Genomic DNA, 16,702 nt, shown 5'->3' on the forward strand with positions numbered 1-16,702 from the left:
TCACTCTGAGGTTTTTTTTTGTTTTAATTTAACAGTTATATTTCACACATGCAAGAAAGCAGTCCTTGTTTAATATGCTCATTAAAGAAATTATACTGGTCCAAAATGACTCCAAGATTTCTTACAGTTTACCTTCTGTTAGTCTGTGAAACCAGCACCCCAATACATGAAGTATGGATTGACTCTCTGTTTGCAAAGTCCAGTTCCTGATGCTGAGTTTTACCAGTAGGCAGTGCAGATGGAGCTGCTGGGTGAGGAGTTCTAACTGCCTCTGATGTCCACCCCTCGTATGTCTGAGGAACCCTCACAGGATCTGGGCTGTTTGCCATGTTTGCACACACTCTCTGGTACAGACGGCACAGAAGCACACACACACACACACACACACACACACACACACACACACACACACACACACACACACACACATACATATTAATGAAACTTATACTTGGATTTTTATCTTTGATTAAGAGTAAAGATGATTTACTTTTAGCAAAAGCATGAACACCATGTTTCTAAGATTTTTACAGAGTAGAGTGACCTCAGTATTTTCCCAAACAAAGCAGGGAATTAGAGATCATCATTTGTGTGTCTTTCAGACATTCCTGAAGTTTAACTAACTGGTGAGTAGTGTTGGTCAAGTTACTTGAAAACAGTAATTAGTTACTTATTACAGATTACTTCTTCAAGAAAGTAATCCCGTTACATTACTGATTACTTATTTTCAAAACTAATTGGTTACTTTATTACTTGGTTACTTTTTAAAAACATGATACACAACCTGAATACGTGATAAAGCAACAGACCTTTCAGGCCAATTCTATTTTTTCTGCCTAATCCATCATATGAAATTGAATCAAATAAAAAAGGCTCTTTTTAAAACTTGTTTTATTAGTTTTAATCTTTTAACTTTATAAGATAAGATAAGATAAACCTTTATCTGGTCATGGTAGAAAGTACAAGAGCAGTAAAAATGAAGAAAAAAAGAAAAAACAATAGACTAGAATAAGATAAGATAGAATAACATGCAGAGACAGGATGAAAGTTATCATTGTGTTTTGGATGTGTGTGTTTGTGTCACGGTTCTGGGTCAGCATTTTGAGTTTCTTATTATTATCATTATAGATCTGTTTCTGTTATTCTTGGTGAGGTGTCAGTTCTTAGGTTTTGCGTTCTCATGTGTATTGCAGTTTCTGTTCAGTGTCTAGTCTGTCTCTGTGTCATGTCTGCATCTTTGTTTAGTGGTTTCTTGTTTCCTGTCTCATTGTGAAAGTCTTTGTCTTATGTTAGTGTGTGCAGCTTAGCTCCCCCGTCTCATTAGCCCTGATCTCCCCCAGCTGTGTCTCCCTTCTGTTACCCATTCCCTGATTACCACCCTGTGTATATTAGCCCTGTGTTGTCCTCAACCCAGTGTCATGTCGTACCCTCAGATCCTGCCTGTGTGTTCCAGTTAGTGTTTTCATGTTTGGTTTCTGTTTTGTTGGTGCCAGCAATAAAGCTGTGGTTTTCAGTTATATTTCCGTCTCAGAGTCCTTGGATCCACATCTCCACCTCCCTCCCTCACAATTGCAAAAACGGTAATTAGATTACAGTTACTTTCCCGTAGGAACGCTGCGTTACTGCGTTACGAAAACCGTGATTTTTTTTTTTTGCGAGAATGTCTCATGACAGTGACGTAAGCGAGTATGACGTTCGTGACAACAGCTGTGTGCAGATCAACAGTGGATCATATATCGAGTCCGGGAGAGAGTATGAGCGTGCAGCGTTTAAAGCGTGGAAGTACTGACCTTACTTTGAGTTTGATTCCATAAAAAGTGACAAAAACATTAGTGTCCGTTGTGCGTGGGAAGAAAACTTCTTTTTACAGCGAAAAAAACCCCTAAACAAGCACCGAGTGCGCAACGACGTGATGGGAAACTCACAGAGAAACTCGCGGATTCTTCCACTGACCGCGGCACACCTGCACCAGGGTAAACCTCCGCCTACCTCACTCCTGCTTTACAGGTGAAAATAGAGCAACACTCCCTGCCAGTGGCTGATGCCCTCAGCCGCTGAAAACGCTACGTCCAGGAGGGAAGTGACGGAAGGTGAGATAAGTGACGGAAGTGACGGGGAAAGGTAAGCGACCCATGTTGTAGGTGACGTCAGACGCCGGAGATTTGGCGGGAAAAAAAAAGTGAATGGTAGCATAGAGTTTAACAAAGTTTTTTCAAGCTTCAGTATTGCCAAATAAACTAACCAACTGTCATATAACTAACAACATCTGTCCTATCATCTCTAACACCCTGGAGGACAACGAGGAGAGTTTAGACGCTCTCCAAGATTACATCGACCGGTGCTTCGAAGATTTAGTGATGAAGAAGGCCCAGAGCGCGTCTTCCCCGGCCAAAGTTGAGACGGGCGATATCGCCCGGCAGACTCCCCCGGCACAACATTGCCTGCCAGCAAAGATATCGTCGACATCCTGGAGTCAATTGATAAGTGATTGTCCAGTTTTGATGCAAGGCTGTCCCTGGTGGAGATCTTACACCGGGAATTTAAATCTCTAAAAGAATCCCTGGAGTTCAGCCAGCGGCAGGTGGAAACACTTGCTGCGGAAAACGTCACGCTACGGGACTCGGTCAAATCTCTAACCGAAAATGTGACCCAATTAAACATAGAAAATAAAAAAATAAAAGAGACCGTTATGGATTTACAAGCCCGTAGCATGAGAGATAATCTGGTGTTTTCTGGTATTTCAGAGTCTGCCGGAGAGGACCCGGAAACGACCGTGAGACGCTTCATTAAAATCCACCTGAAGCTGCCGGAGGACACGGTGAAAAACATAGGGTTCGATAGAGTGCATCACATAGGGGCTCCGAAGACAGGAAGACCACGTCCTATTGTAGCCAAATTCGGCCACTTCAAGCAGAAGGAGCAGGTGAAGAGTTGTGGCAGAGAGCTGAAAGGAACGGATTTCAGCGTGAACGACCAGTTCCCCAAAGAGATCCTGGAACGACGCAGGGTCCTCTTCCCAGTCAGACGTAGTTTTATCCAGAAAGGCTCCCGAGCTGTCATCGCCGTGGACCGGCTCTACGTGGACGGACAGCTCTACTGCGACCCCGGCATCACTCCATGGCTGTATTGACCGCACACCAGATAAGAATCCGCTACACTATCCTCTTCACTCACACTCTCTTGTATTAACTTTTGCTTAACTATGTAATTTCAGTTTGCTAATTTAGTATAACGTCACCGTCACTCTCCGCCAACGCTTTAATTGGAATGTTTCCGTTTTTATTTCTTTCCCTCTCTCCCTCTTGTCGCGCACCTTGCTCTTTGGTTTATTTGCTTCTCTTTTCTATCACTGCGTCGATCACCTGTTTCCCTATCCATCCACAAGCGACACTGTCTATTTCTACATGCTTACTCTGCACGATCACGCACACACATGCGTTTAAAGGCAACACATTTACAACAGCCACACAGCGCACACAGATATAGGATACACGCACACATTTGCTCATATTAGTTATTATGCACACACATAGTCAGACCTATGGAGCTTCTTACCGCGCATTTTCTTCTCTTTACTCACCAAAAAAAAAAAAAGATGTGTTTCCATTTTCCTCACCTGTCTAAGCGAGACACACAGCGTACATCATTAGCCACAAACACACAACTATGGGCATGCTAAGATTTGTACATGGAATGTGCATGGAGCTGGCTCTAGGGAAAAAAGGTTAAAAATAATTAACCAACTTAAAAAATTACAGGCAGACGTTGTTTTATTACAAGAAACCCACATGCCTGTCACAGGTTTGAATAAACTTAAAACACCCGAGTTTCCTAACGTGTTCTCAGCCTGTTATAATTCTAGACAAAGAGGAGTAGCAATTCTAATACATAAAAATATTAATTTCACAGTACTCGATACAGTTATAGATCCAGAGAGCAGATTCCTATTCGTCAAACTATCTATACTTAACCAAAAGCTAGGTATTGTAAGTATATATGGTCCAAATGTTGATGAACCCTCATTCTTTCACGGTTTTTTTAGTACACTCTCCGAACACTTAGATTGCACAATTGTTCTTGGAGGCGACCTCAACCTTGGACTAAATGAAGACATGGATAGGCTCAATACAGCAGGAACTCAGCGTAATTGGCAGTCCACAAATATAATCAAACAGTATATGAGCGACTTTGGTCTTTGCGATGCATGGCGCTCCCTTCACCCCACCAGTAAGGAATATACTTTTCTCTCACATGTCCATCACTCCTACTCTCGTCTGGATTATTTTTTGGTCGGCAGCTCACTGCTGAACGACATTTCAGACACTGAGATTCATCCTATAGCTGTCAGCGATCATTCTCCTGTATCTTTAACACTAATGCAAAAGAATAATACTACGCCAAGTAAAAACTGGAGATTTAATACATCACTGCTCAAAGACGAAGATACTTTAAAAAAGACTGGACTCTATATTTAGGCTTTAATGACATTCCTAGAACATCAGCATCTGTCCTCTGGGAAGCAGGGAAAGCTGTGATGAGAGGTAAAATAATCTTTCTCATCACATAAGAAGAAAGAAGAAAACAAAAAAATTCAGGAACTAGAGAAAAACATCAAATCAAAATCAAATCAAATCACTTTTATTGTCACATCACATGTGCAGGTACATTGGTACAGCACATGCGAGTGAAATTCTTGTGTGCGAGCTTCACAAGCAACAGAGTTGTGCAAAATACAATAATGTAAACAAGCAAAATACAAGAATGGCTACATCTGAAACTAATAAATATATGTACAATATATAATAGTATATGCATTTCTGGATGTGTATACTAAATATTTTTCTACGTGTGTGTGTGTGTGTGTGTGTGTGTGTGTGTGTGTGTGTGTGTGTGTACACATATTTTACAAATTAAATAGAGTAAACAATAAATAAAATATATACAAATATACATCAAATCCTTATGTGATGTCACACCAAGATCAAGAAATATTAAACAAAATACGCAAGACAAAACTAGAATTAAATGAAATTATTAATAAAAAGACTAAATTCTTAGTACAAAGACTTCGCCTGCAAAATTATGAACACGGTAACAAATCCGGACAATTTTTTGCTAACCAGTTAAAAATCAATAAAGAAAAAACAACTATTTGTGCTGTTAAAGATTTATCTGGGAACACAATATATGATCCTAAAAAAATAAAATTTTCAGGGATTTCTATAAAACTTTATACACACCACAAATAAACCAATCTAAAAACAAAATTGATCAATTTCTCGACAACATAACTCTTCCAAAATTATTAGACACCCAAGCAATGGCACTGGATTCACCACTGACGCCAGGTGAACTCCAGGAAGCCCTGATAAGTATGCCCAATAATAAGGCTCCAGGTCCAGACGGTTTTCCAACAGATTTTTACAAAGAATTCTGGACAATTCTGGCACCCGTTTTTCACATGATGTTGCAGGAAATCAAAGAAAATGGTAGACTACCAACAAATATGAACTCTGCAAATATCAGTCTCTTACTAAAACCAGGCAAAGACCCTGTATTTCCTTCAAGTTATCGTCCAATATCCCTTATTAATGTAGACCTCAAAATAATCTGCAAAGCCCTCTCAAAGAGACTAGAGGAGATAACCCCCCTCTTAATTCATCCTGACCAAACTGGTTTCATAAAAGGTAGGCACTCATCAACAAATACACGTAGATTACTTAATTTGATAGACTACTCATACAGTAAAAACCTAGAAACTACAATATTCTCTTTAGACGCAGAGAAAGCATTTGACAGAGTTAACTGGAAATTTCTATTTGCAACTTTACACAAATTTGGTTTTGGATCCTCTTTCATAAACTGGTTAAAAATATTATATAATTCCCCAACAGCTTGTGTCAGAACAAATGACCAAACATCCTCCAGCTTCTGTCTCCTGAGGGCACCAGGCAGGGATGCCCACTCTCCCCTTCACTGTTTGCAATTTATTGTAAAATAATATTGAGCCACTAGCAGCAGCAATTACACAGGCTACAACAATTAAGGGCATAAAATGTAAGAATGTAGAACATAAAATCAGCCTTTATGCGGATGATGTGTTACTTTTTCTCCAAAACTCACAAACCAATATCTCTGGGGTAATTGCATTGATAAATTCTTTGTCTCAGATTACTCAATTAATTGGTCAAAATTTACAGTCCTTCTGATTAATTGCTCCTTCCATAATTCTTCTGCTTCTGGAAATATAAAATATTTAGGTATTAATGTCTCTCCTAAAATTTCAGAATTAACTAAATTAAACCACATCCCATATTTAAAGACAGTAGAAGGCGATCTGGCTAGATGGAAATCTTTACCCATAACACTCATGGGAAAGGTCGCCGCTATAAAAATGATGGTCTTACCAAAAATAAACTATTTATTTTCAATGATCCCAAATAAGCCATCACAAGATTGGTTCAGATCTCTAGACTCGTATATTTCTAAATTCCTTTGGAAAAATAAACCCCCACGTATCAGCTTAAAAACACTACAAAGGACCAAGGATAAAGGAGGATTAGATCTGCCTAACTTTAATCACTATTTTTTAGCCAACAGGCTTCAGTTCATCTCTAGATGGTTTAAACACACCCTCTTAGATGAACCTTGGCTAGATGTAGAACAGGCACTATGTAATAACCTAGAAATTTCAGACCTACCATTTATCAGCTCAAACATCAAACGACATGAATGCTTCAAAAGCATCAGCATCAGCTCTTCTCTGACAGCATGGTGGGAGTTTCTAAAAATGACAGAGCCTTCATTAATCCCATGCAAACGTACACCTATCTGGAACAATCCGGACATATTACAAAACAATAATATGATAAACTTTCCAGATTGGAGTTGCAAAGGAATTAAATACTTTGAATATATATTGGAAGGAACAGACTTTATTTCGTTTGACAGACTAGTTACACAAAATGGGATCAACAAGAAACGATTTTTGGAATATCAACAAATTAAATCCATAGTAAAAAAGAAATTTAATCCCAGTGAAGCTGAATTACAAACACCACCAAGTGTGGTACAATTTCTTACTTGCGGAAGCGGATTTATCGATCAGCTTAGACCAAAACCTTTGGTCTCAGATATCCTTAAAAACCTTTCAATGGATCAGAAATCCCAGTTTGCAATTAATACAATACAAAATATTACACAGAGTGCACTATACTGGTCATAGGATGTTCAAGATGGGCTATACGCCTTCCAACAACTGCTCACACTGCACAGCAAATACACCGGACAATTACATCCACGCTCTTTGGTTCTGTCCACCAGTTCAGAAATTCTGGCGTGAGATATGTGAAGACTTATCAAAGTGTCTGAAATGCAACATTCCAGCCTTTAGTGTGCATGCTGGTCAACTTGGATGAGGTCACTGCAGAAATAAACACAGCCCACGTTGTTTTTACGGCCCTATGCATCGCCAAGAAAATGGTCCTCATTAACTGGAAAAATAAAAATAATCCTAATTCTAACCAATATAAAAACCATCTAATAGATCACATTAGTCTTGATACAGCCTCTGCCATCACATTTGATCAATCCCTTTGGGCTCCTTTGATCGGCTTCATCACCTAGTGGGGGTGGGGGTCATGGTTTGGTCCTGCCTTCGCTATTGTGGTTGATATGGGGGTAGGGACGGCCTTAGGGCGTCGGGGAGTCCCTAGGGCTGTTTCCCTGGAGGGACTAACCTGGGGGATGTGGCCATGACCTGGTTAGTGGCTCTTAGATGGTGTTTTCCTTGTGGCTGCATACAGCGGAGATGGGGGAGGGTCTGTGCTGGCAGACGTTGGTTACTGGCCTGGTAGCCTGGCTGCCCCTGGGTGGGTCCGGGACGGGTGTGGAGGCTTGGGGGTCTGGGGGTGCTCCGCCCCCGGTCTGGGGTTTGTGGGCGGGTGGATGCAGGGGGGCTCAGCCCCAGTGCAGGGGACCTCTGGTGCATCGGCCCTACTAGGGGGTTCTCTAACTGGTGGGGAGGTTGTTATATCTTTGCAGGTGGTCTCCTCACTACAGGAGCTCACTCTGCAGGTGGGGGAGAGATATAGGAGAGGTGGAGAATGAACTCAACCTGGGTGTCTATTGTCTTGTGTAGTTTGGGAGATGATTGGATGATGGGGTGGGTGCAGTTTTCTCTGGGGTGGAGTCGGGTGGGCTGCCCCGGACTCTGTGGGGCTGTGCTGCTGCTGCGGGCCCCGGTCCGGATGGGCCTGGGCCCCCTTGCCCTGGTGGGTTCCAGAGTGTGGGGGTGCCTACTGGGGTCAGCGGGGGAGCTGGCCCCAGGGAGGGGCTGCTTGCCCCTCCCTTTCTTCCCTCCCCATCCTCAGCTGCCTCCCTATTCCCGCTCTACCACACCCACCCAGACACGCAGGGCTTGGGGTGCAGGTATGTCACCAGGGTGCAGGGGAGGCACTCCCCCTCTGTCCCCTTCTGGCCGCCTGTGCCTCAATTTTATTCTGCAACCTAGACATCCACATTACTCACTCTTACATAACACATACATATAGGGCCTTGGGGGTGGGCACGTTTTACAGCATCCAGAGGATGGTCGGTGTACTCCAACCCACCTCTGGTGCTGGTGCCCTACCCTCAATTTTAAATGTATTTAGACACTAAGGGTTTTTGGGAAGAGCCGTGCTGCTCTCTGAGAGGAAGCTAGTACCATGCTCTCCTGTGTTTTAAATGCACTTTAGAACAGCACACAGCAACACGACATATGAGCGGGCGGAGGGAGGTTTGGGGTCTTCGCTCACCCCGGTTCTGTTAGCCGTCAGGGCTGGGGGGCTGGGAGGAGGTGCTGGCCGTCAGACTGGGGTCTGGGATGCGGGGCCTCCCTGCTACTGCAGATAAGGAGGTGGTCCGCTTGCCTCCACCCCAGACAGAAGGATTACATCTCCTGGGTCTAGGTGCAGCTTGCCCCTCTGGGGGCGGGGGTACCTGGACCTGGGATATAGAGTATGTCTGGGGAGTGCGACTGTTTGTGCAGTGTCTATTTGTGTCTGTCTACACGTTGGGTGAGTGCCGAGTATTTGGTTGTGTATATGGGGTGGGAATGCATGTTTCTGTCTGCGTGCGCCTGTTCGTCTGTGTCTATATGTCAGGTTGGGTCTTAGACTCGACCTCTCTGGGTACATCTCAAGCCCTCCAAAGTACGGAGGCCTATCTCCCCTCACCACACTCCCTGCCGGTGGCTGATGCCCTCAGACGTTGGTGTGTTGGTGGTCCTTGTCGTCTGGGGCTGGGCGCTCATGTATGTACCGGCTCACTCCTGGTGGCCGATTGGCAGGGCCTGGCGCCTGTGGCCCGGCTGGGCCCCTTCCAGGGGGTGGGGTGCCCTCAGGCCTCTGGCCTCTGGGCCTGAAGCTCGGTCCTCTCTGGCACAGCTGGCTGCACACTGCAACCCCCTCTGGTCTCTGCTCCGTGGCTGCTGGGTGACCTCTCGTTTGGGGCTCTACTCAGCTCTTCCCAGGAGGGTGGCACGGTTCCCCCCCTTTTAGTGGTCCTCCTCGGGTCCTTGTACTCTGGGGCCTCTGGATGTCGGGGGCCTGGATCTCCTTCATACCTGCTTCATGCCCTGGGGGACGGGGCTATGGCTTCCCACACTCCCTAGCAGATCCTTACATGGAGAAACCTTTGGAATACAAGCATGCTGATCCACACAGGTATGCACACAGGTGTACACACGGGTGTTCACCTGTGTACACCTTTCTTGGCTGCTGCCTCAAAGCACATTGTGCGCTGTCTATCTTGCGTGCTGCACAATATCGTTTAATATTTAGTATCTACTGATATCTACTGCTAGCTAGTTTATTGTGATGGTGCTGGTTTTTTATTATGTTGCTCTTTGTTGTTTGCTTTGTCTTCTGTTTTTTTTTCTCCATACAGGTGATCCAGGAGTTTTTGTTTGTTTTTCTTTCTTTTTTCCCCCCTTTCTCACCGTCTCTTCTCCCCTTTGGTTTTCTTTCTCTCCCTCTCTTTCTTTCATTCTTTCTCCCTGTCCTATCCCCCAGTCATGTCTGTCCTGTTTGTAGCAACTGAAAATAAAATAAATTCATAATTATAATAAAGGTCAATCAAATGGACCAATATGGCAAGGCCATGATGATCCACTTGGTAAAATAAATCTGGCATCTTTCTTGGCCTTAAGACAACAATTCTGATGGCTAAAGATCCAAACAGGACACACACACACACACAAAAAAAAGAAAATAGAGTAACAGGACCACTGAGTCTTTGACTTTATTTATTTTCTGCTGTATTTTACTTGCATCTATTTGAAAGACTGAGTGTAAACACAAAAAATATTTTATTTTATGAGCTGGAATGTGCAGAAAATAGGTCTAAATATTAAACTAATTTCTTCCAGTCAGAGAATGTTGCATATAATAAAATGTTTGCTTGATGCATGAAGTTAAAAGATTAAAACTGATAAAACAAGTTTTAAAAAGAGACTTTTCCATTTGAATACATTTTGTATGATGGATTATGTAGAAAAAGTAGAATTGATCTATCGCTTTATCACCTCTTCAGGTTGTAAATCGTGTTTTTAAAAAGTAACTAAGTAACTAAGTAATTAATTACTTTTGAAAAGAAGTAATGAGTAAAGTAACGGGATTACTTTTTTGGGGAAGTAATCAGTAATTAGTTACTTATTACTTTTTTCAAGTAACTTGACCAACACTGTCTACCACACTATATAAGACAATCAACACCCAGGTTGAGTTCATTCTCCACCTCTCCTTTGCCACTCGCCCACCTGCAGAGTGGACTCCTGTGGAGCAGAGACCTCCTGCAAGGATCTGACAAACTCCCCACCGATTGAAAATAACCCCATTTCCGCCGGCGCATCAAAGGCCCCCCACGCCAGGGCAGGGCCCAAGTGCATGCACCCACCCACAACCCCGGCGACACACCAGCCAGGACCCGAGCCCCCAGGACCCAGCCAAAGCCTGGAGACTGAGCACTCCCAGAACCCCAAGACCCCATGCCCGCTCCAGACAACCCAGGGGCAGCTAGGTCACTGGGCCAGTGACCCATGTCCACCAATGCAAACCCACCCCAGCCCTGCTGCATGCAGCCACCAGGAAAACACCACCCAAGAGTTACCAGAGCCCCCATCAGAACATGACCACGGGCCCCAGTTGGTGCTCCTCGGTTGAAATGTCCCTAGGGATTCCCCAGATGCCCCAAGCCCACGCCTATGACACACACCAGCAATACTAGCGAAGGCGTGACAAAACCACGACACCCCAACCCTCACTAGGTGATGGAGCCGCTCAAAGGAGCCCAAAGGGATTGATCTAATGTGATGCCAGAGGCTGTATCAAGACTAATGTGATCTATTAGATGGTTTTTATATTGGTTAGAATTAAGATTATTTTTATTTTTCCAGTTAATGAGGACCGTTTTCTTGGCGATGCATAGGGCAGTAAAAACAACGTGGGCTGTGTTTATTTCTGCAGTGACCTCATCCAAGTTGCCCAGCATGCACACTAAAGGCTGGAATGTTGCATTTCAGACACTTTGATAAGTCTTCACATATCTCGCGCCAAAACTTCTGAACTGGTGGACAGAACCAAAGAGCGTGGATGTAATTGTCCGGTGTATTGCCTTGACAGTGTGAGCAGTTGTTGGTAGACGTAAAGCCCATCTTGAACATCCTATGACCTGTATAGTGCACTCTATGTAGTATTTTGTATTGAATTAACTGAAGACTGGGATTTCTAATCAATTTAAAGGTTTTTAAGCAAATCTGAGACCAGAAGTTTAGGTCTAAGTTAACTGATAAATCCGCTTCCCATTTTGCAATAGGAAGTGATATTGATTCATCTGTTTTAGAAAGCATTCTGTATGTTTTGGATAGTAATTTGGGGGTTTTAAGAGTAAGAAATTGAACCACACTTGGTGGTGTTTGTTGTTCAACTTGACCCGGTTTAAATTTCTTTTTTACTATGGATTTAATTTGTTGATATTCTAAAAATCTTTTCTTGTTGATCCCATAAAAAAAAACAAAAACAAAAAAAAACCAAGATGGCGGCGCGCACGGGTGCAGCGGCTCTTAGCTCTCCAGTTTGGTGCTCGTTTTTACTTTTAATGTGGATATTTTTGAATGTTTGCAACGCCGCCATCTCTTACAGTCGCCAGAACCTAATTGATCTAGGTTTTAAATATAGTTTGTCTGTTTCTGGCGACTATCAGCGAACACACAACATCCTGGTGGAGATAGCGAGACCGCCAGGGTCACCGTGGATGGTCTGCCCGCCCAGCAAGCGTAGAAGGCGACGGAGGGAAAGAAAGCAGAAGAGGGGATGCCGGTCGGGCTCAGACGCTAGGCTACGCAAACATCCACACCGGCCAGCACTTCCGAGCCTTTTCCTATCGAACGCCAGATCCATCACCCACAAACTTGACGAATTGGAGCTACAGATAGCCAACACAAGCTTTGCACGTAACTGCAGCATTATTCTTATTACGGAGACGTGGCTCCACCCGCTGATTCCCGACGCTGCAGTCGAGTTAGCAGGCCGCACGCTACACCGGCATGACAGAAACAGCAACTCAGGTAAAAGCAGAGGAGGGGGGCTATGTGTTTACGTGCATAACGAGTGGTGTTGTAACAGCAGGATCATTCACACACACTGTTCTCCTGATTTGGAGGTTCTGGCAGTCTCGTGCAGACCTTTTTACATCCCGAGGGAGTTTACAGTAGTTATTGTGATAGCTGTTTATATACCGCCGGATGCTAACGTTAGCACGGCTCTCAGCCTCTTGCTCAACACCATAAACAAACAACAGCTTGCCCACCCCGATGGGGTTTTTATTGTCGCCGGCGACTTTAACAAAGCGTGCCTAAAGACTGTGCTTCCTAAATTTGTCCAGTTCGTGGACTTTGCTACGAGAGGAGAACACACTTTGGACCATGTCTATTCAAACATCAGGCATGCTTTCAGAGCGACACCCCTCCCCCACCTGGCTGGATCTGACCACCTCTGCATGTCCCTCACCCCCACCTACACCCCCCTGCTGAGAAAAACAAAGCCCCAGACAAAGACAATAAAAACCTGGCCTGAAGGAGCCCTTTCTCAACTGCAGGACTGCTTCTCAACAACTGTATGGGATTTATTCTCCAGCCACAACCTCCAGGAGTACACGGACACTGTACTCTCGTACATCAGGAACTGTGTTGACAATGTCACCGTCAACAAAAGGGTCAGGGTGTTTCCAAATCAAAAACCCTGGATGAATAGCGAAGTGCAATCCCTCCTAAAAAGCCGCAACACTGCCTTCAAGTCAGGGGACAGGGCTGCGTATAGGGCGGCCAGGGCAGACCTGAGTAGAGGCATCAGGAAAGCTAAGGCTGCCTATAGGAGGAGGATTGAAGATCACTTTGCTGACAACGACCCCAGAAAAATGTGGCAGGGGATCAATCACATTACCAACTACAGAAGCAATAACCAGGCAACATCTAGGACTGATGCCTCACTGGCTGAGGATCTAAACCGTTTCTTCGCCCGCTTTGAGACGACCAAGCCCTCAGCTGCCACACCACTTCCACCCGCCCCCAGCACTGGCACACTAACACTCAGGGAGCATCAAGTGAGGTGTGTTCTAAGGTCAGTGAATCCCAGGAAGGCGGCAGGTCCTGATGGAATACATGGAAAGGTTCTCAGAGCATGTGCTGACGAACTGACCGGAGTCTTCACTAAAATCTTCAACCTTTCCTTGTCATCAAACACCGTCCCGCCCTTCCTCAAAACCTCCACCATCATCCCTATCGCCAAGAAGACAGCTGTGGCCAGCCCAAATGACTACAGGCCTGTTGCACTTACGCCTGTAGTGATGAAGTGCTTTGAGAGACTGGTCTGTCAGCACATCAGGGCCGGTCTGCCTCCCACTCTGGACCCCCACCAATTTGCCTACAGGACAAATCGTTCCACCGAGGACGCTATCACCATAGCCCTCCACACTGCGCTGAGTCACCTGGAGCACCGAGGAAGCTATGTGAGAATGCTCTTTCTGGACTTCAGCTCAGCATTCAATCATATCATCCCGGAGATCCTGGTCCAGAAACTGTCTCACCTGGGACTCTCCACCCCCATCTGCCTCTGGATCAAGGACTTCCTGACAAATAGACCACAGTCTGTCAGACTCGGCCCCCACCGGTCCAGCACCATCACACTCAGCACCGGGTCTCCACAAGGATGTGTTTTGAGTCCCCTCCTGTTTACGCTCTACACATCCGACTGCTCCCCTACCCATCTCTCAAACACCATCATAAAGTTCGCGGATGACACCACAGTGGTTGGACTCATCTCAAGGGGGGATGAGTCGGACTACAGAGATGAGGTCAACAGACTGACTGAGTGGTGTTCAGTTAACAACCTCCAACTGAACACCACGAAAACTAAAGAACTTATCTTGGACTTCAGGAAGGGCAGAGCAGACCCGGCCCCACTTTACATTCACGGGAGCTGTGTGGAGAGGGTACACTCCATGAGGTTTCTGGGCGTGCAGATATCTGATGACCTCTCCTGGACTGCAAATACTACAGCGGTGGTTAAAAAGGCCCAGCAGCGTCTCCACTTTCTGAGAGTGCTCAGGAGGAACAACCTGGAGGAGAGGCTGCTGGTGACATTTTACAGAGCCACCATAGAGAGCATCCTAACGTACGGCATAACAACATGGTATGCAGGGTGCTCAGCTGCAGACAGGAAAGTACTGCAGAGGGTCATCAACACAGCCCAGAAGATCACTGGCTGCTCTCTGCCCAGCCTGGAGGTCACTGCAAACTCTCGGTACCTCAGCAGAGCTGGCAATATCATCAAGGACCACTCTCACCCCAGCAACCAACTGTTTGAACTATTACCGTCAGGCCGACGGTACAGGTCACATAAAACCAGGACAAACAGATTCAGGGATAGCTTCTTTCCCAGAGCTATCACCGTAGTAAATAAGCACAAAAACAATTGAACCTATTCCATACCGTCACTGTCATTATATTATGCTGCTATTCATACTGTCATTATATTATGCTGCTATCCCGTATATATTGTACTTACTATTGTTTGAGTACTTACGATTGTTTTTTTTGTACTTTTTATATTTTACATTTATATTTATTATTGAAACTTGCACCAAGGGAGTGGCACTCCAATTTCGTTGTACTCTGTACAATGACAATAAAGGCTATTCTATTCTATTCTATTCTATATTGTGTAACTAGTCCGTCAAATGAGATAAATTCTGTTCCTTCTAATATATGTTCTAAGTATTTGATTCCTTTACCACTCCAATCTGGAAAATTAATCATATTAATGTTTTGTAATATGTCAGGGTTGTTCCAGATAGGTGTACGTTTGCATGGGATTAATGAAGACTCTGTCAACTTCAGAAACTCCCACCATGCTGTCTGAGAAGAGGTGATGCTGATGCTTTTAAAGCATTCATGTCGTTTGATGTTTGAGCTGATAAATTGTCTGAAATCTCTAGATTATTGCATAGTGCTTGTTCTACATCTAGCCAAGGTTCATCTAACAGAGCGTGTTTGAACCATCCTGAGATGAACTGAAGCCTGTTGGCTAAGAAGTAGTGCTGAAAGTTAGGTAGATCTAATCCTCCTTTATCCTTGGTCCTCTGATACACTGAGTTTATGTTTCCAAAGGAATTTAGAAATATGAGAATCCAAAGATCTGAACCAGTCTGGTGACGGTTTGTTCGGGATCATTGACAATAAATAATTGATTTTTGGCAAGACCATCATTTTTACTGCAGCGACCCTTCCCATGAGTGATATGGGTAAAGATTTCCATCTAGCCAGATCACCTTCTTCTTTCTTTATTAGTGGGATGTGGTTTAATTTAGTTAAATCTGCAAGCTTAGGACAGAAATTAATACCTAAATATTGAGTATTCCCAGGTTACAGTGGGGTAGAAGAAGAATTATGGAAGGAGCAATTAATCGGAAGAACTGTAGATTTTGACCAGTTAATCGAATAATCTGAAAACTCTTGAAAAATAGTTTATTAATGTAATTACCTCAGAGAGATTGGTTTGTGAGTTCTGGAGGAAAAGCAACATCTCAGAGCCTCCAAAAAGAAAGAAGCGGAAAGATATTAATACCTTAGAAGATGTAGTCAGGCTACTACATGAAAGTAAAAGGTTCTACATCCTTGCATATTATGCCCTTAATCACTGTATTCTGTCTAATTGCTGCTGCTACTGTTTCAAAAACACTGCAAACAGTGAAGGGGAGAGTGGGCATCCCTGCCTGGTGCCCTCAGGAGACAGAAGCTGGAGGATGTCTGGTCATTTGTTCTGACACAAGCTGTTGGAAAATTGTATAATACTTTTTAACCAGTTTATGAGTTTCCAAACCAAATTTGTGTCAAGTTGCGAATAAAAATTTCCAGTTAACGCTCTCAAACGCTTTTTCTGCATTTAGAGAAAATTTTTTGGTTTCAGTGTTTTTTCTGCATGAACAGTCTATCAAATTAAGTAATCTACGTGTGTTTGTTGATGAGTGCCTACCTTTTATGAAACCAGTTTGGTCAGGATGAATTAAGAGGGGGGTTATCTCCTCTAGTCTCTTTGAGAGGGCTTTGCAGATTATTTTGAGGTCTACATTAATAAGGGATATTGGACGATAGCTTGAGGGATAT

This window comes from Astatotilapia calliptera, chromosome 5 (genome assembly GCF_964374335.1).
Source record: "Astatotilapia calliptera chromosome 5, fAstCal68.1, whole genome shotgun sequence".
NCBI classification, from domain to species: domain Eukaryota; kingdom Metazoa; phylum Chordata; class Actinopteri; order Cichliformes; family Cichlidae; genus Astatotilapia; species Astatotilapia calliptera.